This window comes from Sorex fumeus, unplaced genomic scaffold, assembly GCF_029834395.1.
Source record: "Sorex fumeus unplaced genomic scaffold, SorFum_2.1 ptg000131l, whole genome shotgun sequence".
Classification (NCBI taxonomy): Eukaryota; Metazoa; Chordata; class Mammalia; order Eulipotyphla; family Soricidae; genus Sorex; species Sorex fumeus.
The window spans coordinates 4,922,221-4,945,477 of NW_026606188.1; the positions used below are offsets into that span (position 1 = coordinate 4,922,221).

The following is a 23,257-nucleotide window of genomic DNA, read 5'->3' on the forward strand; positions in this document are numbered from 1 at the left end:
CAAGACTGGCAGAGAGTGATGGGTACAGAGACACCATGTGGTTGGTATCTAAGGTTTTCTCATAGCGAGCTGCAATCGACATGGAAGAGACAGTGGTGTCTTGGTCAAGGATAGTCACAGTAAAGTCTCCCATGTGAGACTTCTTTTCAGTACTTTCTGCAATATCCCACTACAAAACACTTTGGTTGGAAGCAGACCAAGTGGATAGCTGGCTCTAGCCAGACACTCCAGGCAGCAGTGTTGTGCTAGAATGTTGGTCAAGATCGGCACTACCCATGAGTGGTTGGAAAGAGATTCCAGAAACTCAGACTCCACAAAACTGAAACCAATGTGTTCTTAGACTTCTGAGACTTGACTTTTCTATTTCTTCTTAGGATCTAAAAGCAGATGTTGACTGCTATCAAAATGATGTCATGTTAAGAGGAAAACTACTTTTTTTTCCTTCTTGGTCACACCTGGCACTGCACAGGAGTTCCTCCTGGCTCATGCACTCAGTAATTACTCCTGCTGGTGTTTAGGGAACCATACGAGATGCTGAGAATCGAACGCAGGTCGGCCACATGTGAGGCAAATGGCCTACCCGCATGCAAGGCAAATGCCCTACCTATCACTCCAGCCCAGAAAGAAACTCCTTCTGAAGATGACAAGTTGCCTTAACCTGGAACCTACTTACCACACAAAAGAATCAATTCCCCTGCTTCAACTTAGAAGATATCACTTCTATATTATAACAAGCAGACCATACATGACCTTACAAACTAGAATGTAATAAAATCATTAAAGATTATATATCTTCCATCCCCCTAGGTAACCAGTATTAGTTATTTATAGGAAGTATCATTTCTAAAACGTGTTTACATTCAAAACTGCCAAGTGACAACTGTGTTCTAGAGACAAAAAGAAAAGAAACCACAACCATGGTTTTTGGATAGGCTGTTTTTCCTCTAGTAGAGTTAGGTACTCTACTCGAGACATAGTATGTTTTCTAGTCCTAGAATTGATTAAAGTCAATTGCTTTGACTTGCTCTCAGCATATTTAACTATATTCTTTCTGTTTTGATTTGAACTATTTGGTTCTCTCCAACATTCTATTTCAAACTGTTTCTCCTTCCTTGATAATTTGCCTACATAATCTTTATTTCCTATTTTATTCTCCCTCATATCATCTTCTACTTCTTGGTTTCTCTTCGTCAAAACTTGTTGCAAATAACCTTAAACTTCCTTACGTTTGAGGACTTGCCCCCCCTACTACTCAGCACTCCACACCTTCCCCAAAATCCAGTTTTTCTTATCATCGAGTTTAGAAAGAAAACTCAAAAGACACATGATAATGACTTTTCAGTAGCACTAAATTTAAAATACTAAATTATAAATACAAGTGGAGAGCCCGCTACAGATAAAACATACTGGTATATATTAGGTTTTCTACCAAAACTGCATTTACTGTTAATGTCAAAATATTGTCTCTGATTTACTTTATTTCATGCATATCATGACAAAATACTATTACAAGAAAAAGGAAACACAGAGAGTGAACGCTCATATATAAACATGTACTTGAGGTTGTAAATATGTATCAAATATAATTTAATAAATGAAGAAATACCCTTTGTATTTGAGAGAAAGAAAGTCAGTGACTAAAATCACACAGCAAATGTGAACCTCAAGCTAAAATAAGGCTTACCATATTCTAGTTGAATACTTTCCTCTATTATTACATGCTGCTTTTCCTTAACAACTAAGTTTAGGGATAAGAAATCTCATAAAAAGCTTTAAAAAATATTATTCCTTACCTGACATGATCAGAAAAGAGGAAATATCAAGGAAAGGTAACTGCGAAGAGGAGACGATATGAGAGTAATTTGAACACTGAAGCAGGAGTCCATAAGTGTCCAGTACCGATAACTGATCACTGGTCATTGGTCATTGGTCACTGGTCACTCGCGATGATCCAAACTTGTTTCCAAACAACTGCACGGGAGCCCCAAGATTCTACCGGGTGCTGGTAGGTTTGGTGGGAGAATGATGTCATAAAGCAGGCAGTTGAAAGGTAGAGGCTAGCCAATAGGGAGGTCGGATTCCCAAGAAGACGACTAGATTGGATAGACTGAGTGGTAGACTTAAGCAGGCTAGAGAGATGGAATCTTACAAGACAGTTATAACAGTTTCACTTTCGTTAGACTCTTAGGTTTGGGAAATACTCCTATATACTGATGAACTTACATATTTCATTAATAAATCAACAGGTACTAGGTTGTAATTTATATTGCCTAGTTAACGAATAACATTAACTTACTACTAGTGTATTTTGTATAACGTTTAATAATAAAAAATAAATTATATGTTAAAGTTTTATGATATACATTATTACTTACTTTATGGGTAGGAAATGTTGGATTATTATAAGAAATCTTCTCGTAGCAAAAACCCCTTAAGTTTAGGGTGTTCTGCTAGCAAACATCCACCCAGAAAAGAAAAGTAGGCTAGGATAGAATAGATGACACAGAATTTTCCAGTTTTAAACTTGTATAAGGCAAACATAGATGAATACCTTGTAGGGTTTTTAGATTTATGGGACAATATAGCCAAACCTAGAATAAACAAATTTCACAATCTTTTATTTATGTATTTTGATTTTGGGTCCTCACATAGCTATGCTCAGGGCTTACTCCTGGCTCTAAGCTTAGGAATCACTCCTGGAGGAATGTGGAAGACTGGGTGCAAGAGAGGTACCCTGCCCACTGAATTCTCTCTCCTGCAAAAACAACTTTAAATTTTACTCATGCCTACTGATTCTCTGTGAACTACACTAGCCTCTGCTCTCCAGGTGCCTGTGGCATGTTTATATACTTCCTAACTCTTCCTGATATCTCTGTCAACTCCAACATTGGCTCACCTGTATGGATGTGCTGGGGTTGGGGGGCAATATTGCATCATATTGATCTGCCAAAAGACCACTAAATGCTGCACAGGTGACCCTAAAGCTAGGTCAATCCGCGTGTTTGTCTAGTTCTGTGTTTGTCCCATTCTCTGTGAGTGACCTCTGCTGAATGGAGGTTCAAAGTGACAATTGGATTTGGCAGATGAGAAACAATTTACACATATTATAACCAATTATTATGATCAACAAATTATACTATCTATTAGAAAATCCCAAATAGTGTGGGATATTTGGGAACCTATGAAAAGAATCAGGAAGAACACAAGAAATACTTGAAGTCAGTTGTAATTTGAACTTAGTGTCATAATCTGGATCGAAGTGATAATCCAGTGGGAAATGCACTTGACTTGCACATGGTCGACCTGGATTCAATCCCTGACATCCCAATACATATGGTCCCTTGAACCATTGAAGATTGTCTTCATACATGTCAAGCACCCTACACAGTGCACTATCAATTCAGCACAGGCAGTGTGTGTATGTGTGTATTATGTATGTGTTTGTGTGTGTGTGTGTGTGTGTGTGTGTGTGTGTGTGTGTAGGGAGAGAGGATTTGGGGTTTCCCCAGTGATACTCAAGTAGTCCTGTCTCTGTGCTCAGGAGTGACTCCTGGTGGTGCTCATGGTACCATATATGGTGCTGGAGATAGAACCAGGATCAGTCACATGGAATATTTATATATCAACCCCTACATTATTGCTCAGTGCTGGAGCGGAAATATATTTTAGAAATGAAAAAAAGATGTGCCAGTAGAAGTCAGTGCAAAGACAGAATCAGGAAGTTTGCTTGGGAAGGATCAACCAAGTGGCCAGGGACGGATTTCATACCACAACTGCAGAGATGAGCAGAGACAGAGACAGATCCTGAAAAGTAACCAATTCACTATGTGTATTTTTTAAATAGAAAATATTTGCTGATCCCTAATTAGCAAATAGAAGAACGAAATCAAGACTGAGAAGAAGAAAGAGAGAAAGAAAGAAGGAGAAAGGGAAGAAAGAAAGAAAGAAAGAAAGAAAGAAAGAAAGAAAGAAAGAAAGAGAGAAAGAGAAAGAAAGAAAGAAAGAGTGAGAGAAAGAGAAAGAAAGAAAGAAAGAAAGAGTGAGAGAAAGAAAGAAAGAAAGAAAGAAAGAAAGAAAGAAAGAAAGAAAGAAAGGGAGAAAGAAAGTCATATGTAAGGAAGGAAAGAGGGATGGAAAGAAGGAAGGAAGGATGGACAGTAGAAATGAAAAAAGAAAGAAGGGAAGAAAGGAATCAAGGAAGGAAGGAAGGAAGGAAGGAAGGAAGGAAGGAAGGAAGGAAGGAAAGAAGGAAGGAAGACGTTTTCATCTGCTGGGGCTGGCTTCATTGGACCTCACCCCCCGCCCCTCTGGGATGGCCTGAATGAAACAGGCTGGCATGGGATCTAGGGGCATGTCTATGGTGTATTATTCTCTGCTCTCTTCTGAGAGATTTGTTGTTGAGTCTCTGGATCAAGGCCATTGATGAGATTATATGACTCCAGAGGTGGTTTGTGGGTGTGACTGCCAAGCTGCTTGGAAACAGGGAGAGTTGGGGAGAGGTCACCTATTCTCTGATTTCATTGAACCTGGATTTTTCAGTCAGAAGTCCCACATACCTGAGCTTCTCTGCAGATTCACGCATAGATGAGGCTTCTCCACACATGAGGATAGTGGCCAGATAATGGCTTTCAAGTTTTGGAGGTTTTTGGCTGCTGGGAATAGCTCCATTGGGGCGTGGAAGGGATGGGACTCCAAATAGATCTTGAATCACATTTTCTTTATTTTCTTATCTTGTTTTGAAAGTTCTCTTGATTGAATCTTTGTATTTTTAAAATTTTATTTTATGAATCACCGTGAGAGAGTTACAAGGTTTCATGTTTCAGTTACAAACTCAACAACAAATCTCTCAGAAGAGAGTTTCAAGCACCCATCCGCCCACCAGTGCACATTCTGTAGGATAAAACTGTTCTATCCTTGGCTGCAAAGACTCAGGAATAGTTGATAGTTTTAGTTTCTTGATATTTTATTGGACTGAGGAAAAGAGAAAAATACCTTGGGAGGTATTTTGCCCTTGGGCTGTCAGGAAGGGCTTTAGAATTACCTTTTAGAGGGACTCTCAGGAAGGATTTTCTTATGTTGATTTGGCTACCTGACTGGGTGGAGGGTCAAGCCAGACTGCCATGGAGTTGGAGAAACAAGGGAGCTGGAGAGAGAGAGCTGGGTTGCAAGATGGACCACAGAGAGACTAGTAAAAAGAATATGTGCTTGAGAGTACTTGGCCCTCCATAACATACATTTCTTCTATGGGATAAACTTCCTGGTAATAAACTGCTATAAAGATAAACTGGCCTGGCCCTGGTCTCTTCCTTTGTCTGCCCTTTGCCAACAGCCTTCCAGATCCAGGCCACACACTGCTGTTCTAGGGCACAAATGCGGGCGGTGAGATAGAGCCATCCAGAGAGCCCGTAAACACACAACCTTCAGCGTGTCTCCCTAAAAACCGCCCCCTTTCTTGCCCTACCACTCCCTTCATGGCATACAATTTCCCATATATTATCACTTTGATCTTATATCTTTGATGCTAGAGCATTCTAACAAAATATTATCAACTTAATACCTACTAATATACTTAAAACATTGGCTTGTATACAGTGGGGACTGTATACAAGTTCTTACTATTTGCAGGGGTCACCCCAAAATTCTCAGAGGTGACTCCTGGCTCGAAACTCAGTAATTATGACTGGCAGTGCTTGTCAAAAAATATGGGATGTCTTAGATTGAACCTGGATAGGCCCTGACCAAGCCAAATACCTATCTGCTTCACTATTGCTCTGGCTGACGTATTACTATATTGAAATATAGTAAATGTATGTATTCAGCCTGGTCGAGCTGAGTTTGATGCCTCTGCCCCTCTCAGAGAGCCTGGCAAGCTACCGAGACTATCTCTCCCACACAGCAAAGCAAGGCTAGCTACCTTGCCATAATCAATATGTCAAACACAGTAACAACAAGTCTCACAAAGGAGACGTTACTGGGCCCACTTGAGCAAATCAATGAACAATGGGAGGACAGTGCTACAGTGCTATGTGCAAGATGAAATTCCTAGTGGTTTATAGACGGAAGTGTGAGAACTGTGAATAGCAGAATATTCCACTATTCGATTCTCTATATTATAAGTCTGCACTGATTCAAACTGGATTTTGAGTGGTCTTGTTCCATACACTTTCATTTTTTTGACCACCAACAGTTTTCTAATGATCACACTCCTAAGCCTCTAGCTTAGTGCTGGACTCACATGATCCTTCCCTCCACATGGCACCTTTGGGGCTTTCAGCATTCATTTTTCAGCATGCACCCAGAGAAGAATAGTGTATCTCTGTTTCCACTTGGTTGTTTACTGCGCTGTCTCCTTTGACGATACTATTAGCTGCAGTGTTGCAGAGGATTTTGCTGACCTTCTCTTCAACATACCATATGGATTCAGATCTGATGATGAGGTTCTTTAATCCATTTTGATCTGACTTTTGTGCATGGTCTTTGGTAGATATCTGAGTCCTATTTTTTTTGCATGTAGCTGTCCAGTTTTGCCGGTTTCAAGTCGTGGAGCAGACCTCCTTGTAATGACCTCAAATATTCTTGGGTGTTTTTTCCCATTCTGTTATTTAATATTCCCCAGATGATTACAGTCTTTCTATGTCTGTCCCTCCATTTCTGGCTCATTTCACATGGTTTGATACTTACTATGTTGAACTACTTGTATGTCAATTTCATGACTTCATCCTTTCTAACAGTTGCAGTGTATTCCATTGACGGATAGCATTCATTTCAATGGGTGTTTTCATTCTATCCCCCCCCCATTGTCTTTGGGCTAGGATGATTTCCTTTGATAAGTCTGCTGCAAATCTAAGGGATGCTCCTTTGTGTGTGATTTCCTTCTTTGAACATTCTAATTGCAGTATTTTTATGCCTCTATCTGTGGCATCTGTCATTCTGAATAGGCTATGTCTTAGAGTCTCTTTATTACAGTCTCTTTTAGTTGGTACCTTTCAACCTCCTTGGATCTGAATGTCTGCATTCTCCAGCTTTGGGAAATTCTCAGCAATGATGTGCTTAACTTTTGCTACTCATTGGAGTGGCCTCCCAGTTCTTCTGAATATTTGATGATTCTTATGTTGTTCCTCTGAAGTTCATCCCCTAGATCTCTCATTCACACGACCTATTTTGAGGTCCTTTCCCATTATATGTTGTTGCCAGTATGCTTTATGCAGCTCATATTGAAGCTCACTGTTTCTGGTCTCAGCGGGGGTAATTCAACTGTTGAACGTGCACACTCTGTTTTTAATTTCATCTACTGAATCGTTTATTAGTGACACATGTTTCTTGCTTTCTTATTTCTGCTTTCATTGCTTCCTGATTTTGTTGACTGTCCATTCCACTCTTCTTTCATGGCTTCCTTTAATATACTGGGTGCCTGTTCCATTGTTTCTTTGAATTCAATATATATCCTCAACATTTCATCTCTGAATTCTTTATTGGAGAGATTGTATTTGTTGGTATTCCCTTTGAGGTTTCTGAGCTCTTTTATTCATCCACTGCTCGTGGTGGGGATTTGTTCCTATTCTTCATGCTGCTTAGCTATTTTTTTAATGCATGATTTTTTTATTATTATTTTTAGTGAAACACCATGAGGTACAGTTGTAGATTTACAATTTTTTGTGCTTGGGTTTCGATTATACAATGATCAAATACCCATCCCTCCACCAGTGCCCATTTTCCACCACCATGGATAATATCCCTCCCACCCCCATCCCTCCCATCTCACCCTGCCTCTGTGGCAGGGCAATCCCTTGTGTTCTCTCTCTCCTTTTGGGTGTTGTGGTCTGCAAAAGAGGCTTTGAGTGGCAAACATGTTCAGTCCATAGTCTACTTTCAACATGCATCTCCCCTCCCGGGAGGATCCTCCAAAGACCCTTTATTTGGTGCTCCCTTCTCTATCTGAGCTGCCCTTTCCTCTAGAATGCCCGGCTGGCCTCTAAGCTATGGAGTAATCCTCCTGGTGTTGATCTCAGCTATTCTTGGGTATTAATCTCATATTTTGTTTCTTTATATTCCCCAGATGAATGCGATCTTTCTATGTCTATCCCTCTCTTTCTGACTCATTTCGCTGAGCATGATACTTTCCATGTTGTACCACTTGTATATAAATTTCATGACTTCATCTTTTCTAACAGCTACATAGTACTCCATTGTGTAGATGTACCAAAGTTTCTTTAATCAGTCATCTTTACTTGGGCATTCAGGTTTCTTCCAGTTTCTGGCTATCGTAAAGAGTGCTGCAATGAACAAATAAGTTCAGATATCACTTCGACTATACATTTTTGCCTCTCTGGGATATATTCCCAGGAGTGGTATTGCTGGATCAAATGGGATCTCAATTTCTAATTTTTTGAGAATAGTCCATACTGTTTTCCAGAAAGGCTGAACCAGTCGACATTCCCACCAACAGTGAAAGAGTGTCCCTTTCTCGCCACATCCACGCCAGCATCGGTTGCTTTTGTTCTGTTGGATGTGGGCCAGTCTCTGAGGTGTGAGATGGCATCTCACTGTGGTTTTGATCTGCATCTACCTGATAATTAATGATGTAGAGCATTTTCTCATGTGATTTTTTGCCATTTGGATTTCTTCTTTGAGAAAGTTTATGTTCATTTCATTGCCCCATTTTTTGGATGGGGTTGGATGTTTTCTTCTTGTGGAGTTCAACCAGTATTTTGTATATCCTTGATATCAACCCCGTGTCAGATGTGTGTTCGGCGAATATCCTTTCCCATTCTGTAGACTGTCTTGTATTTTGGTCACTGTTTCTTTTGAGGTACAGAAGCTTCTTAGTTTAAGATAGTCCCATTAATCTATCTCTGTTTTCACTTGCTCTGCCAGTGGCGTGGCATCTTTGAAGATGCCATTAGCTTCAGTGTCATGGAGGGTTTTGCCAACTTTGTCTTCAATGTACCTTATGGATTCTGGTCTGATGTTGAGGTCTTTAATCCATTTTGATCTTACTTTTGTACATGGTGTTAGGCAGAGTTCTGACAGTGCTCTATTGAACAACGAGTGGCTTAGAAAGGAAATCAAAGAGGAAATCAAAAGATTCCTAGAAACAAATGAAAATGAGAACACGAGTTACCGAAACTTATGGGACACAGCAAAAGCTGTCTTAAGAGGAAAGTTTATAGATCTACAAACATTCCTCAGGAAGGAGGAGCGAGCACACATAAGTAACCTAACCTCACAGCTTAAGAGCTTGGAGAAGGACCAAAAAAAGGAGCACAACCTGAACAGGAGAAAGGAAATAATAAAACTCAGAGCACAGAATAACGAGATGAAAACCCAAAAAACAATCCGAAAGATCAATGAAACCAAGAGCTGGTTCTTTGAGAAAATTTACAGGATTGATAAGCCTCTAGCAAAACTTACAAAGAAAGGGAGAGAGAAAACCCTAATAAACCGAATCAGAAATGAAAAGGGGGTCATTACAACAGAAACTACAGAAATTCAAAGGATCCTCAGGGAGTACTTTGAGAAGCTTTATGCCACGGAACATCAAAACCTCGAGGAAATGGATAAATTCCTAGACTCCTACAGACTCCCAAGGCTGAACCAAGAAGACCTGGAATACCTGAACAGACCTATCACCATCAAGGAAATTGAAATGGTAATAAAAAGTCTCCCCAAGCACAAAAGTCCTGGCCCGGATGGATTCACTAGTGAATTCTTCCAAATCTTTAAAGAGGACTTACTCCCAATGCTCTTTAAGCTTTTCCACGAAATTGAAATATCAAAAACACTTCCGAACAGTTTCTACGAAGCAGATATCACCCTGATACCAAAAGCAGACAGAGATACCATAAAGAAAGAAAATTACAGACCGATATCCCTTATGAACACAGATGCAAAGATCCTCAACAAACTACTAGCAAATAGAATCCAACTACTCATCAAAAAGATCATACACCATGACCAAGTAGGATTCATCCCAGGGGTGCAAGGATGGTTTAACATTCGGAAATCAATCAACATAACCCATCATATCAACAAAAGAAAATATAAAAAGTATATGATCATATCAATAGATGCAGAGAAAGCATTTGAGAAGATCTAGCACCCCTTTATGATGAAAACCCCAGCCAAAATGGGGATAGAGGGGACTTTCTTCAACATAGTTAAAGCCATCTACCACAAGGCTACAGCAAGCATCATCCTCAATGGGGAAAAACTTAGAGCCTTTCCTCTAAGATCATGAACGAGACAAGGATGCCCACTCTCTCCACTGCTGTTCAATATAGTACTGAAAGTACTTGCAATAGCTATTATGCAAGAAAAAGATATTAAGGGCATTCAGGTATGAAAGGAAGAAATCAAGCTCTCACTATTCGCAGATGATATGATACTATACTTAGAGAACCCAATAACCTCCACCAAAAAACTCCTAGAAACAATAGACTTGTATAGTAAAGTTGCAGGCTATAAAATCAATACCCAAAAGTCCATGGGTTTCCTATACGCAAATAGTGAGAAGGAAAAAAGCTACATGAAAAAAACAATCCCGATCACAATTGTTCCCCAGAAAATCAAGTACCTAGGAATCAGCCTAACTAAGGAAGTAAAGGACCGGTACAAAGAAAACTACAAAACACTACTTCAGGAAATAAAAGAGGACATGCGGAAATGGAAAGATATCCCCTGCTCATGGGTCGGGAGACTTAACATTGTCAAAATGGCAAAACTACCGAAAGCATTGTATAAATTCAATGCAATCCCTATAAGGATACCCATGACATTCTTCAAAGAAATGGAGCAAACACTCCTGAAATTTATATGGAACAATAAGCCCCCCACGAGTAGCTAAAGAAATTCTTGGGGAAAAGAAAATGGGAGGAATCAACCTCCCTAACTTCAAACTGTACTACAAAGCAGTAATAATTAAAACAGCATGGTACTGGAACAAAGGCAGAACTGCAGACCAATGGAACAGGGTTGAATACACTGACATCTCCCCTCAATCATATGATCATCTAATCTTTGATAAAGGTGCAAGTCCTGAGTGTCTGTGAGTATTGCAGGGGGTGGTGTTGGGGGGAATAGCCAACAGTGATGTGTCTTTAAGTTCCCTGAGCTTGATTTCTGGGTACACTGGACTGGAGAGCACGCCTACCAACCACTTGCCTTCTGTTGTAAACCTCATTAAATGTGGTTTGCTACTGTTGATCTATCATCTATCAGTGGTGTAAATTATAAGAGTTCCAGAAATAGATTCATTCATGGGTGAGTCTTGTCTGAGAATGTGGAGAGTGACTGTGAGAATAGAGGTGGTTGAGTTATGAAGAATATGGCTAAAAATATGATAGGAAACTTTGAAAATCTGATCTATTTATTTATTTATTTCAATTTGGGGGTCACACCAGGTTATGCTCAGCGACTGCTCCTGGCTCTGCACTTAGGAATCATTCCTGGAAGATTAAATATAATATAAAATCAAAATAGTTTTAAATTGATGTGCAACAGGGAACCACATTGGTCATTTTAATTTAAGTCCCAAGTTCAAATGTTGCTACTTACCCTATCTACTATCTACCAGCTACACAAGTTCCATTAAGAAGTACTGTGTTTACTTAAGAGTGAAATAGAAAAAGATTTTTAAGTTTTATATGTACTGGTTTCAAATATTTGTTGTTGAACACTGTCTTGTATTACAGCCTATTGTTTTATTGATGTGTTCTTTTTTTTAAGTTTTCTCTGAGTGCTGGAACAAATCAGCTGTTAGCTTAAACATCAGAAGAAAAAAATCCGCATTACTACAAGCCAGAAATTTCATCGGAAGATCAATGGGAAAAATGTCCGCCAGGATACATACCTTCTTTAGAAGGTCTTTAGCCTGTATTTTCTGTTAAATTACGATGACATCAATTTGTCTGGTAGTTAATACACTCACTTTTTGGCCTCGAAGGTCACAGGACCTTCTACTCTTCTTCATCATCTTCTTCCTCCATTGTGTCAGAACAAGTGTTATTCCATTGACTCACCTGATAATTCACCAGATCTCTCCATTGCCAGCCATAGAATCTATTCAATCAAGGCTAACTTAATCACTTAATCACTTAACTTCCCGTTAGTCGTCGATTTGCTCGAGCAGGAGCCAGTAACGTCTCCATTTGTTCCTGTCGCGTGCCAGTGTAGCCCAATGACATCTGTTCGCTCTGGGAACATGAAGAGCCTCAAACCGATCGTTCATGATCTTGATGAAGAAGTCTGACCATCTGGTAGGTGGGAGGCCACGCGGTCTTTTGACATCCCGTGGAATCCAGTCGGTAACAGCTCTAGTCCAGCGGTTGTCTTTAAATCTCATTACTTGACCAGCCCATCTGATTTTTGACACTTTGGCAAACTAGACAGCGTCCCTGATTCTTGATCGTCAATGGATGTCGGAACTCTGGATTCTTTCTCTCATTTGAGTGAAACATGATATTCCAAACATAGCTCTTTCAATTCCTCTTTGGGAGACCCGATTAGCATTCTCATCCTTTTTGCGTAGAGCCCAGGTCTCTGAGGCATGTGTTAATGCAGGAAGAACAGTGGAATCAAAGAGATGTGCCCGGAGCCAGAGGTTCTTCATCCTCTTAGCTATTTCTTCGAGGTTCTTGAAGGCGTTCCAAGCCACTCTCTTCCTCCTGCGCAGCTCGGGTGCCAGGTCATTTGTCATGTTGACTTTTCGACCTAGGTACACATAGCTGTTGCATTCGGAGATGTTCGTTCCATTGAGAGTGAATGGGGCATCAGGAACGAGGTTGTTTCTCATAAACATTGTCATCGTAAGATTCAGCTGTAGTCCTACCTTTCCACACTCACGGTCAAAATCGGCCAGCATTTGTGCGGCTTGGCTGATGTTTGGTGTTATTAAAACAATGTCATCAGCAAAGCGGAGGTGGTGTAGTTGCCAACCATCTATCTTCACTCCCATTCCTTCCCATTCCAGTCGTCGCATGATGTTCTCGAGGGTGGTACTGAAGAGTTTCAGTGAAATGTTATCACCCTGCCAAACCCCTCTCTTGACTCAATGATTACTTCTTTGTAGAATGGTGAGATCCTGGTAGTGAATCACCAATACAGCTCATGGAAGATCTTGATGTATTGGCTTGAATGCCCTGATTGGCTAGGGCTTCAATGACTGCTTCCATCTCAACGGAATCAAAGGCCTTCTTTAAATCAATGAACGTTAAACAGAGCGGCATCTTGAACTCCCAAGAAACCTCAATGAGCTTGGTTATCGTGTGGATATGGTCGATGTGCTGTATCCTTTGCAGAACCCAGCTTGCTCGCATGGTTGTCCTTCATCTAGTGTTCTGCCAATCCTATTTAGGATGACTCGAGTGAACAACTTGTAGATGACAGACAATAGGCAGATCGGGGGATAGTTGCCAATGTCATGGATGTCTCCCTTCTTGAACAGTAGTACGGTCCTGCTAGTTTTCCACTGGGACGGAACCTTGCATTCAGACAGGTAGCGTGTGAAGAGCCGAGCCAGTGTATTGATGAGTACTGACGACAGGTTCTTCAGGTGTTCAGGTCTGACCTTGTCTGGGCCGGGTGCTGTTCTTTTCTTTACTGATGAAATGGTGTGTCGGATTTCGGAAGGGAGAACGTTGGGAACGACATATCCATTCTGTGGAATTTGGTATGTCGGCAAGTGGACATGGCTATCGCAGAGATTTGAGTAGAAGTCATGGATTACTAAACAAGACATTTGAGTAGAAGTCAAGGCTTACTAAACAAAGGAATATTCGTGGGTCGATGGTTTCTTTGAATGGCCATTATCTATTCTATACCATGATTTTGTAAGCATATAAAAATAGATTAATGGGATGGATCTTGTGTGTGTGTGTGAATGCTTTCATTTTTTGTGTATTGTAGCCACTCGTGATGGGGCTCAGAGCTTCCTCTTGGTATTGTACTCAGAAGTCACACCCGGCACGGCTCAGGGGACATATGGAGTGCCATTGAGTCAAGCATGCCTACTGTGTTGGAAAAAAAAAAACACCCTACCCTCTGTACTCTGTGTACAACCACTATCTATATTTCTTTCAGCCAATTTATGAGACTTCCAGGAATCTGTACATTTAGAAAGTGTGGAAACCTCTCCAATATGATAGATCAATACAACAGAATATCAGTCAGAGGAAGTAATGGCATACTGTAGCGTAGATGAACTTTGAAAGCATCAGGGTTTTAAAAATGTTGCCAAAAAGGTCACATATCTTAGGATCCATATATGTGAAGGGTTTAGAGAAGGAAAATTCATATAGACAAAAGAGGAGTGTTGCCAGGAACCAGAGGATTGAGAGAATGGAGAGGTCAGTGGGCACTGAAGAGGTTGTTTTTGGACATGATGAAACTGTTATGGATAAAATGGTCAGTCACTGTCACTGTCCTCCCGTTGTTCATTGATTTGCTCCAGCGGTCCCTGTAAAGTCTCCATTGTGACAATTGTTACTGTGTTATATTGAGCACATTGCAGGTAACATGCAGGCTAAACTGTGTGGTGGAGATACCATCAGTACCTTGCCCGCTCTCTGCGAGGGGCACAGTAATCAAACTTGGTTCGCCCATGTTGGCCGATTGCAAGGAAAACACCCTACCTGCTGTGTTATCACTCCAGCCCATGGATAAAATAATGGTAGTAGTTTCAAAATTAGCAAGTATAGAAAATGCCACTGAAATTTGTCTTAAATGATGGATCCCATAAAAAGTATTGCTCATGCAGGTGTGTATTTTTTAAGAGGGTACTAGTTCTCTCTTCTTTTACTCATTGCCTAGAAGCACCTAGAATAAATGGGAATAACTGTTGGGCTGTGACAAATTTTTTTTCTTTTTTTCAAACTCTAAATTATGTAAATGCAGTACACCTTACCTTTTTCAAGTTAGCAGTAGAAGGTCACCAGACACTCTTCTTTGGGCCCCTAATCCCTGTGCTGACCAAGGTGTTCTTACTATTTTCCCCTTAGGAAATACTTAAGATGCTTCACTTCAAAGTCTTTCCCACCGCCCCCCCCCCAAAAAAAAAAAACGAATCACCACTCTCAATGTTCTGCAGCTTGATTTTACTCTGTTTTTTTTGTCTTTGCATATTTAACACTTGGTGGCTGTTTTCTGGTCACACCACAAGATGCTGAGAGAACCAGGCTGTCTGCCCGAGATCCAGCAGAAGCTCCAGAATGAACTTCAGCTCTTTGAGCTCCCTCGGACCTTGTATGTGACCTGTTATTATTCACCTATTTTATTTTCCCAGTTTTGCTGTTCCTTTGATAAATGGTACAGTTTTTCACTAAAACAATTTTAATGTAACCCACCAACATTACATCATGCCCATCTGTTGTCCCGGTCCAAGTCCTTCCCCGTTTCTTTCCCTTTCATTGATCACCCCATATCTCTCCTAGCACCATCTCTTCACACCACCGCCTTGCCAGCCTCCAGAAGATCAGGTCCCAACCGCTCTGGGAGCGGTGACCTAGTGTGCATGTCCCAGTCCTGATTCTCCCAAGGCCCAGCCTCCAACGCCAGTTATAGCATTGGTTTTTGTGTGAGCTTCTATTAACATCGATGTTTGGAGCAGGTTGCAGACATCAGGCACCGCAGAAAACCCTGAAAGCACCCTGAAGCTAATATATTTTGAGCTCCCAAGTCAGTAATGTCAGGATTCTATAGTCTGAAAGACACAGTGGTCACCTTGAGGAGTTTGCAAATCCAAAGAACTTAGTCATATAGACCTCATTGTTGAACCACATTGGCCTAGTGTCCCGGTAATACTGGTTCTGAGTATTGTTGGGAAGAAGTGAAATGGTGCATCTAGGGTGGCTGTACCACGGGCTTGACATGTTCCAAGAGCTCATATTCGGGCTTCTTGCTACAACTGTTCTCTTTGCTTGGTCACTATTTTCAGTCACCCCTTAATAACTCTGAGGGCCGTTGACTGTTCATCTGTAGGTTCTTTCCCCAGCATATGTGTTAGCATCCCACAGCCTGATCACTTATGGATAAACCACCCACTCCTTTTGGAGATATGTCTCAAATCTCTTTACTTAACAACCGTGGTCATGGAACATAAAGACAGCTTCTGTGAAACTATTTTTACTTTTCATCAGGTTATCTTATTTTACTAATCCTTCTTCTTCAGCCTATTCCATTTTTTTAATATTAAACCAAACTCCCTCACTGTACCATTTCTCCCATTCTTTTTTGGAGGAGACTGGCGATGGAGGCATAGTTGCCTGTTCTCAGGGCAACTTCTGACTGTGTGCTCAAGCATAACATATAGTGAAACTTGTGTGATCACATAGGATTCCAGGGATGAACCTTGGGTCTGCCTCCCGGAAATGCCCTATTAGGTAGACTATTTCTCTGCCTGGCCCCCTCTCAACTCTTCATCAGGCCCATAAAATTTCTCCTCTTAAGGACATTACAACTCTGAGCCAAGTTTCTCTTTCTTAGATTCTTGTCTGTTATCCCCCTTTTATCCCCCCTCTAACTTCTATTTCTTTCTTATGAATCCTTCGCCCCTCACCCCCCTCCAAATAAGCATCACAGTGGAAAGCCTCTCAACATTCAGAACTTTGATTACTAATCTATTAACATATATGCATCTATTTATTTTTTAAAAATATATCAGAATAAATGAAATGGGTAAGGCTTTTCAAGTGTTTGTCTAAGGCAACCATCTGGTACTTAAAGTGGAACCAAACATTCCACCTACTTATAGCCATAGAATCAAGAGATGTCCATATCTTTTTCTCTCTCGATAAAAAACTGCACTTTCCCCAAAGAGGTGCATTTGGCGGCATTCTCTCGCTCATGCTGAGCCTTCCTCTTCATAGCCTCATGTCCTGGTCTCCGTTATTTTGTGATGGGCTTTGATATGACTGGCTAGGGAACATTGGGATTTCTCTATGGAATTGGTTGGAAACGGAAGTCTTGGAGTAGAAACTGACTCTGCCGTTTGGGTGGAGCATGGCGCTCAGTCCCAGAGACAGGAAGAGGACCCTGCTGGAGAGAAGTGCTAGATGTTAGCTTGGAGGGAGCAGGTCTAGAATTTGCAGGCTGAGAAATAGGCCAGCCAGTAGAGCTCAGCAAAACTGGTCGAGATGTATTGGTTGAAATGGGCTGAGTTGGTCTGGCAGGATGTGACAAAGATGCAGTCACTGGCCGGGATGAACTCGTGGCAGTTGGCTGGGCTGAGTTGGTAGAGCGAGGCCTGGCAGGGTAAGCTGCAGCAGGACGATGTGAAGCCAGAGACTGTGGTTTCCGATGAACACGTCGAGCTTGCAGGTTCTCCATGGTAAGAAAAGGCAAATCAATTTGACCTTCCCAGGAGGTGGTAGCTCAGACTGGAATGGAGATGAGCGATCTTTAGGACTGCTACTTGGTTTCTGAGCTTTGATCTGAGTTTTCTTAAGACCTTTTCCATCCCTTGTAGCACCGACCAATGGTTTCACAGCTGAGGAGGGCTGGACATCTTCGGATTTCTTTGAACTACCCAGGAATCGGGAAGAAGAGGATACAGACTTTGGATCCATCTTCTTCTCCAGTGCATCAAACACTTGCACAGATTCCAGCATTTGCATGCCTAGGCAGCTGAGGGGCTTTTTTAGGGCCCCTTGGTCAAGCTCAGGTTGAGTTAACTTGTGTTTCATCCTGGCAATGGTGGGCTTCTCTTCTGCCTTCACCTTGTTCCCTCTCTGCTTACTGTCATCAGCTTTCTTGGAGTTTTCTGTGGCCTTTTTTGTCTTCTCCTGTCCATGTCTCTTGGTCTTGATCCTGCTGGAGGCAGCTTTCTGAGGTTTGCTGTTGGGTTTGGCCATAGTCACAGGACACCTATCACTGGCTGCAGCATTACAAACAATCCCTGCTCCCCCTAGCAAGCGCTCTGGGTCTTTGGAACGGATTTTGGCCTTGGGTTCTCCCTCCAGAGGATCAGAGGCCTAGTTTTTGTTCTTCTGTGTTGGGTGGGAGGTCCCCTTAGTGCCACCTGAGTATTCTTGCCCCTGATTTAGAGTGATGGTATCTGTGGTGTTCATTCCCTGCAGATCTATGCATTGATCTAGGTCTTCTAAGCAATCAAATAGCTGGGGAATTTGTTTATCTTCCACCCATGTCGTGATGTCTGCAAAAACACCACCAGATTCAGCCCCACCTTCAAGTGTTCCTGTGTCCTGCAAACATTGACCATTCTTTTCCTGATAAGTAGTTTCAGGAACAGGCTGTTGATCTTGGCTGAGAGGATCCATGCAGTTCAGAAGCTGGTGGATATCAGGGATTTCTAAAGGGCAGAGTGGAGGATCTTGGTTTTCTATTGTGATCTGGTAGGTATCCAGAGACTTTGAAAGCACAGTGTTAATTTCATCCCAATTCTTATTTGTTTGTTCCTGAGTTGGAGCTGGGGGCAGTGCCAGGTTACTTTGTTCTGGGTTTATTATGGGACCATCCGGTAGCTCTGGTGCTGTGTTACTCTTAAGTATTTGAATCCTGCTACTGCAAGACATAGGATATTATGATGTTGGTGTCAGACAAAATGTTTGATCGGAAGGTTGCAATGCCAGGGAAGTCTCGATCCCCAGGGAATTCAACACTACAAAGAAACCACAGAAGAAATCAGTCCCCCTTAAACAAGAAACTCCCTCCACATAACTCGTGGTGCCACAAATTGGGCAACTTCCGGCAATGGGCAAGGCTTCTTTACTGGCTCTTCTAAGTATCATGAACAAGGCCCTGAGCTTGAAGATTAGAGGTAACTGCTATATTTCTTACTCTTGGTTATGTGATGCCGTTGTTTTCTTTGTATTTGAAAGAGTTACTGTGTAAACCGTACTTAAAAATAAGAGACTTGGAACGGAGGAATATTGCAGTCAGTAAAGCACTTGCCAGCGAACAGTTGACCTTAGTTTGATCCTCAGCATCACATATGAGCACCTAAGCACCTTCATAAGTAAACCCTGAGCACACAGCGAGGTGCAAGCCCTTGAACACTGTGGTCTGTGACCCACATTCTGCCTCCCCCAAAGTAAAGCTTCTTTTTTCAAGCTAGAGATCGAGAAGTTCTACATGGAGCTAGAGAAGTTCTATAAAGAAGACCACACCTTCTACAAGATCATTGTGGGTGATTTTAATGCCACGATAGGACCGATAAGATCAGCTGAAAAACTTCACATCGGGACCCATGGCCTAGAATGGAACGAACAGGGTGAGAGACTGTCTGAGTTCATCATGTCGACCAAGACCATTCATAGTAACTCACTGTTCCAGAAGGCAGAATCTAAACGATGGACATGGGAGTCTCCCGGTGGACGATTCCACAACAAAATAGACCACATCATATTCAATCGACGGTTTTGCCTGACTGATGTTGCTGTTGTCCCAAAATTTCGAACGGGATCGGACCATCGTCTCCTTCGTGCAAAATTCTACTTCACAGAGCGGGGAGAAAGGGCTGCAAAGTTCAAAAAGAGAATTCCCAAAATGACCACCAACTGGGAACTCTTTGGTACTATTGCGGCAACATGGGAAGATGCCATTGTTGACAACATTGACGAGGAATACAATCGACTGGTTCAGCACCTCCATGAATGTGCGAGGAACGCCAAGAGAGAGAGAGCCACAAAAAATCGCCTATCTTCGAAAACTCTTGAGCTAATTCGCCAGCGTGGTTTGGCGCATGCCTCAGGAAACTGCAAGCTAACATCCGAGCTCGCAAAGCAGTGCAGAGATGCGATCAAGGAAGACCTCATATAGAGAAGAGCAGAAGTACTGGTAGATGCGGCAGAAGCCGGGAAAAGTATTCTTAATGCCCGCCTGTCCTTCGCCAACTATAAGACCAAGATGACTGCCCTCCAACGTCCTGATGGATCCATCACATCCTCCAGAACGGCAATGGAGAAGATTATCCATGACTTCTACTCAAATCTCTTCGATAGTCATGTCCACTTGCCGACATACCAAATTCCACAGGATGGATATGTCGTTCCCAACGTTCTCCCTTCCGAAATCCGACACGCCATTTCGTTGGTAAAGAAACAAACAGCACCCGGCCCAGACAAGGTCAGACCTGAACACCTGAAGAACCTGCTGTCAGTACTCATCAATACACTGGCTCGGCTCTTCACCTGTCTGAATGCAAGGTTCTGTCCCAATGGAAAACCAGCAGGACCGTACTACTGTTCAAGAAGGGAGACATCCATGACATTGGCAACTATCCCCCGATCTGCCTATTGTCTGTCATCTACAAGTTGTTCACTCGAGTCATCCTAAATAGGATTGGCAGAACACTAGATGAAGGACAACCATGCGAGCAAGCAGGGTTCCGCAAAGGATTCAGCACCATCGACAATATCCACACAATAACCAAGCTCATTGAGGTTTCTTGGGAGTTCAAGATGCCGCTCTCTTTATCGTTCATTGATTTCAAGAAGGCCTTTGATTCTGTTGAGACGGAAGCGGTCATTGAAGCCCTAACCAATCAGGGCATTCAAGCCAATACATCAAGATCCTCCATGAGCGGTATTGCAGATTCACTACCCGGATCTCACCATTCTACAAAGAAGTGATCATTGATGTCAAGAGAAGGGTGCGGCAGGGTGATACCATTTCACCGAAACTCTTCAGTGCCACCCTCGAGAACATCATGCGACGACTGGAATGCGAAGGAATGGGAGTGAAGATAGATGGTCGGCAACTACATCACCTCTGCTTTGCTGATGACATTGTTTTAATAACACCAAACATCAGCCAAGCGGCACAAATGCTGGCCGACTTTGACCATGAGTGTGGAAAGGTAGGACTACAGCTGAATCTTACGAAGACAATGTTTATGAGAAACAGCCTTGTTCCTGATGCCCCATTCGCTCTCAATGGAACGACCATCTCCGAATGCAACAGCTATGTGTACCTAGGTTGAGAGGTCCACATGACAAATGACCTGGCACCCGAGCTGCGTAGGAGGAAGAGAGCGGCTTGGAACGCCTTCAAGAACGTCGAAGAAATAGCTAAGAGAACGAAGAGCCTCTGGCTCCGGGCACATCTCTTTGATTCCACTGTTCTTCCTGCATTAACATATGCCTCAGAGACCTGGGCCCTACGCAAACAAGACGAGAATGCTATTTAGGTCTCCCAAAGAAGAATAGAAAGAGCTATGCTTGGAATATCACGTTTCACTCAAATGAGAGAAAGAATCCGGAGTTCTGACATCCGTCGATGATCAAGAATCAGGGACGCTGTCTCATTGGCCAACGTGTCGAAAATCAGATGGGTTGGTCATGTAATGAGATTTAAAGACGACCGCTGGACTAGAGCTGTTACCGACTGGATTCCATGGGATGTCAAAAGACCGCGTGGCCGCCCACCTACCAGATGGTCAGACTTCTTGAGGCCCTTCATGTTCCCGGAGTGAACAGATGCCATTGGGCTACACTAGCACGCGACAGGGACAAATCGTAACGTTACTGGCGCCCGCTCAAAGAAATCGACGACTAACGTTAAGTGATTAAGTGATTAAGTTTAGAGATTTGCAAACATTAAATTCTATGCAGAACTTAGCATAATATAATCAGTTTTTTCACTTTCCTTCAAAATAAAACCCGGAAGTTCATATCATGGTATAAAAGAAGGAATGAAGCACCGCTTCCTCATGAATTGTGTGCTCAAGTAGAGATTCTAGGTTTGATAACTCTGGATAGTATCTCTGAGTATATTGTTTATTCATAATCTTGTACACTAAAGTAAGGGAAAGTTAATGTGGTATCATCACAATAAGAGTTCTTAAATGTCTTCAGAAATCACAAAAGCAACAATTTAAGAAATGAAGCTTATTGTTACTGTGGTCATACTGGCAGACTGATAAACTATGAAAATGTGGCATTACTTTTTTGGCCACTGAAGTTTTCTTCTAGGAAACCTAGGTCGTCATTATAACTATCATACTTTCCAATCTGCATTCGAAGAAGCTCTGATGTCAAGTGTGAAAATAAGGCGCTGTGAAATGTGTGAGTGGAGTCTAAACTGAAACTGAGTTTATGTAACTTCAGGTTTCATACATTTAAAAATCTCAGTGTATTGAACTGAAATGCCACCTATGTACAGTTTCTCCCTTGCATATTTGACCCCAAGTTTTGAATTCCAGAATTCCTTCTCTCAGTTTTACTCACCTTGATAACATGATTCCATGATGGGTGGAGCAGACACATAGTAGTAGACTCCAGAGTTCGAGGCTAGTGGTCGGTTCTTTAGGATCTGGACCTCCTTCAGAACCATAACCATTTCTGGGGATGCATTGCTGTAAGCTTGGAGGACAGAGCCTCTACATCCTTTGTATGTCATAGAGCCATTGGATTTCAGGCAGGGACCAGGTTCTCCAGAACGGAGAGGTCCCGGAGTGTCCTGATGATAGTAAACCACCTGGCTTCCTACCTGGTAGGGAAGCGACAAATTGTAACTCTCATTTGGAACCTGAGATGGTATCCTTTCAACACGACTGGCAGAAAGTGATGGGTACAGAGACACCATGTGGTTGGTATCTAAGGTTTTCTCATAGCGAGCTGCCATAGACATGGAAAACAGTGGTGTCTTGGTCAAGGATAGTCATAGCAAAGTCTCTCATGTAAGACTTCTTTTCAGTACTTTCTGCAATACCCCACTCCAAAACACTTGGGTAGGAAGCAGACCAAGTGGAATGCTCGCTCTGGCCAGACACTCTAGACAGCATTGTTGTGCAAGAATGTTGGTCAAGATCGGCACTACCCATGAGTGGTTGGAAAGAGATGCCAGAATATGAGGGCAGGGGCCAAGCAGATCTATCAACTAAAGTAGATATGCTGGAGTAGTTGCAGACACTTCCTGTTAGGGAAGCTGCATTGTTCACGACGGGAAGGGGAAGCTGCAGAGAATGTGCAGTTCCCAATACAGATGAAGTTTGAATATTTTCTCTAAGGAACAAGTGTTTGATGAAAAAAATCTGTGAGACTGATAATCTCCGACACCTTTTTTTTTCTTTTTGTGTCACACCCAGCGATGCATAGGGGTTACTCCTGGTGCATGCACTCAGAAACTCCTGGCGGTGCTCAGGGCACCATATGGGATGCTGGGAATGGAACTCGGGTCGGCCGCATGCAACGCAAAGGCCCAACCAACTGTGCTATCACTCCAACTCCTCCAACATCATTTGAGAGGAGCAAAATTCACTTAAAGTGTCAAGTATAGGCAAGCTTCTAATACCAAGAGTCAAGTA

At 42.2% G+C, this 23,257-nt stretch overlaps 1 pseudogene; it reads right to left on the reverse strand.

Moving 5' to 3' along the window:
* Window positions 1-16,734: 16,734 nt before the first annotated feature.
* Window positions 16,735-22,927, reverse strand: LOC130046076 (uncharacterized protein C2orf78-like; annotated as a pseudogene).
* Between the last annotated feature and the right edge of the window lie 330 nt (window positions 22,928-23,257).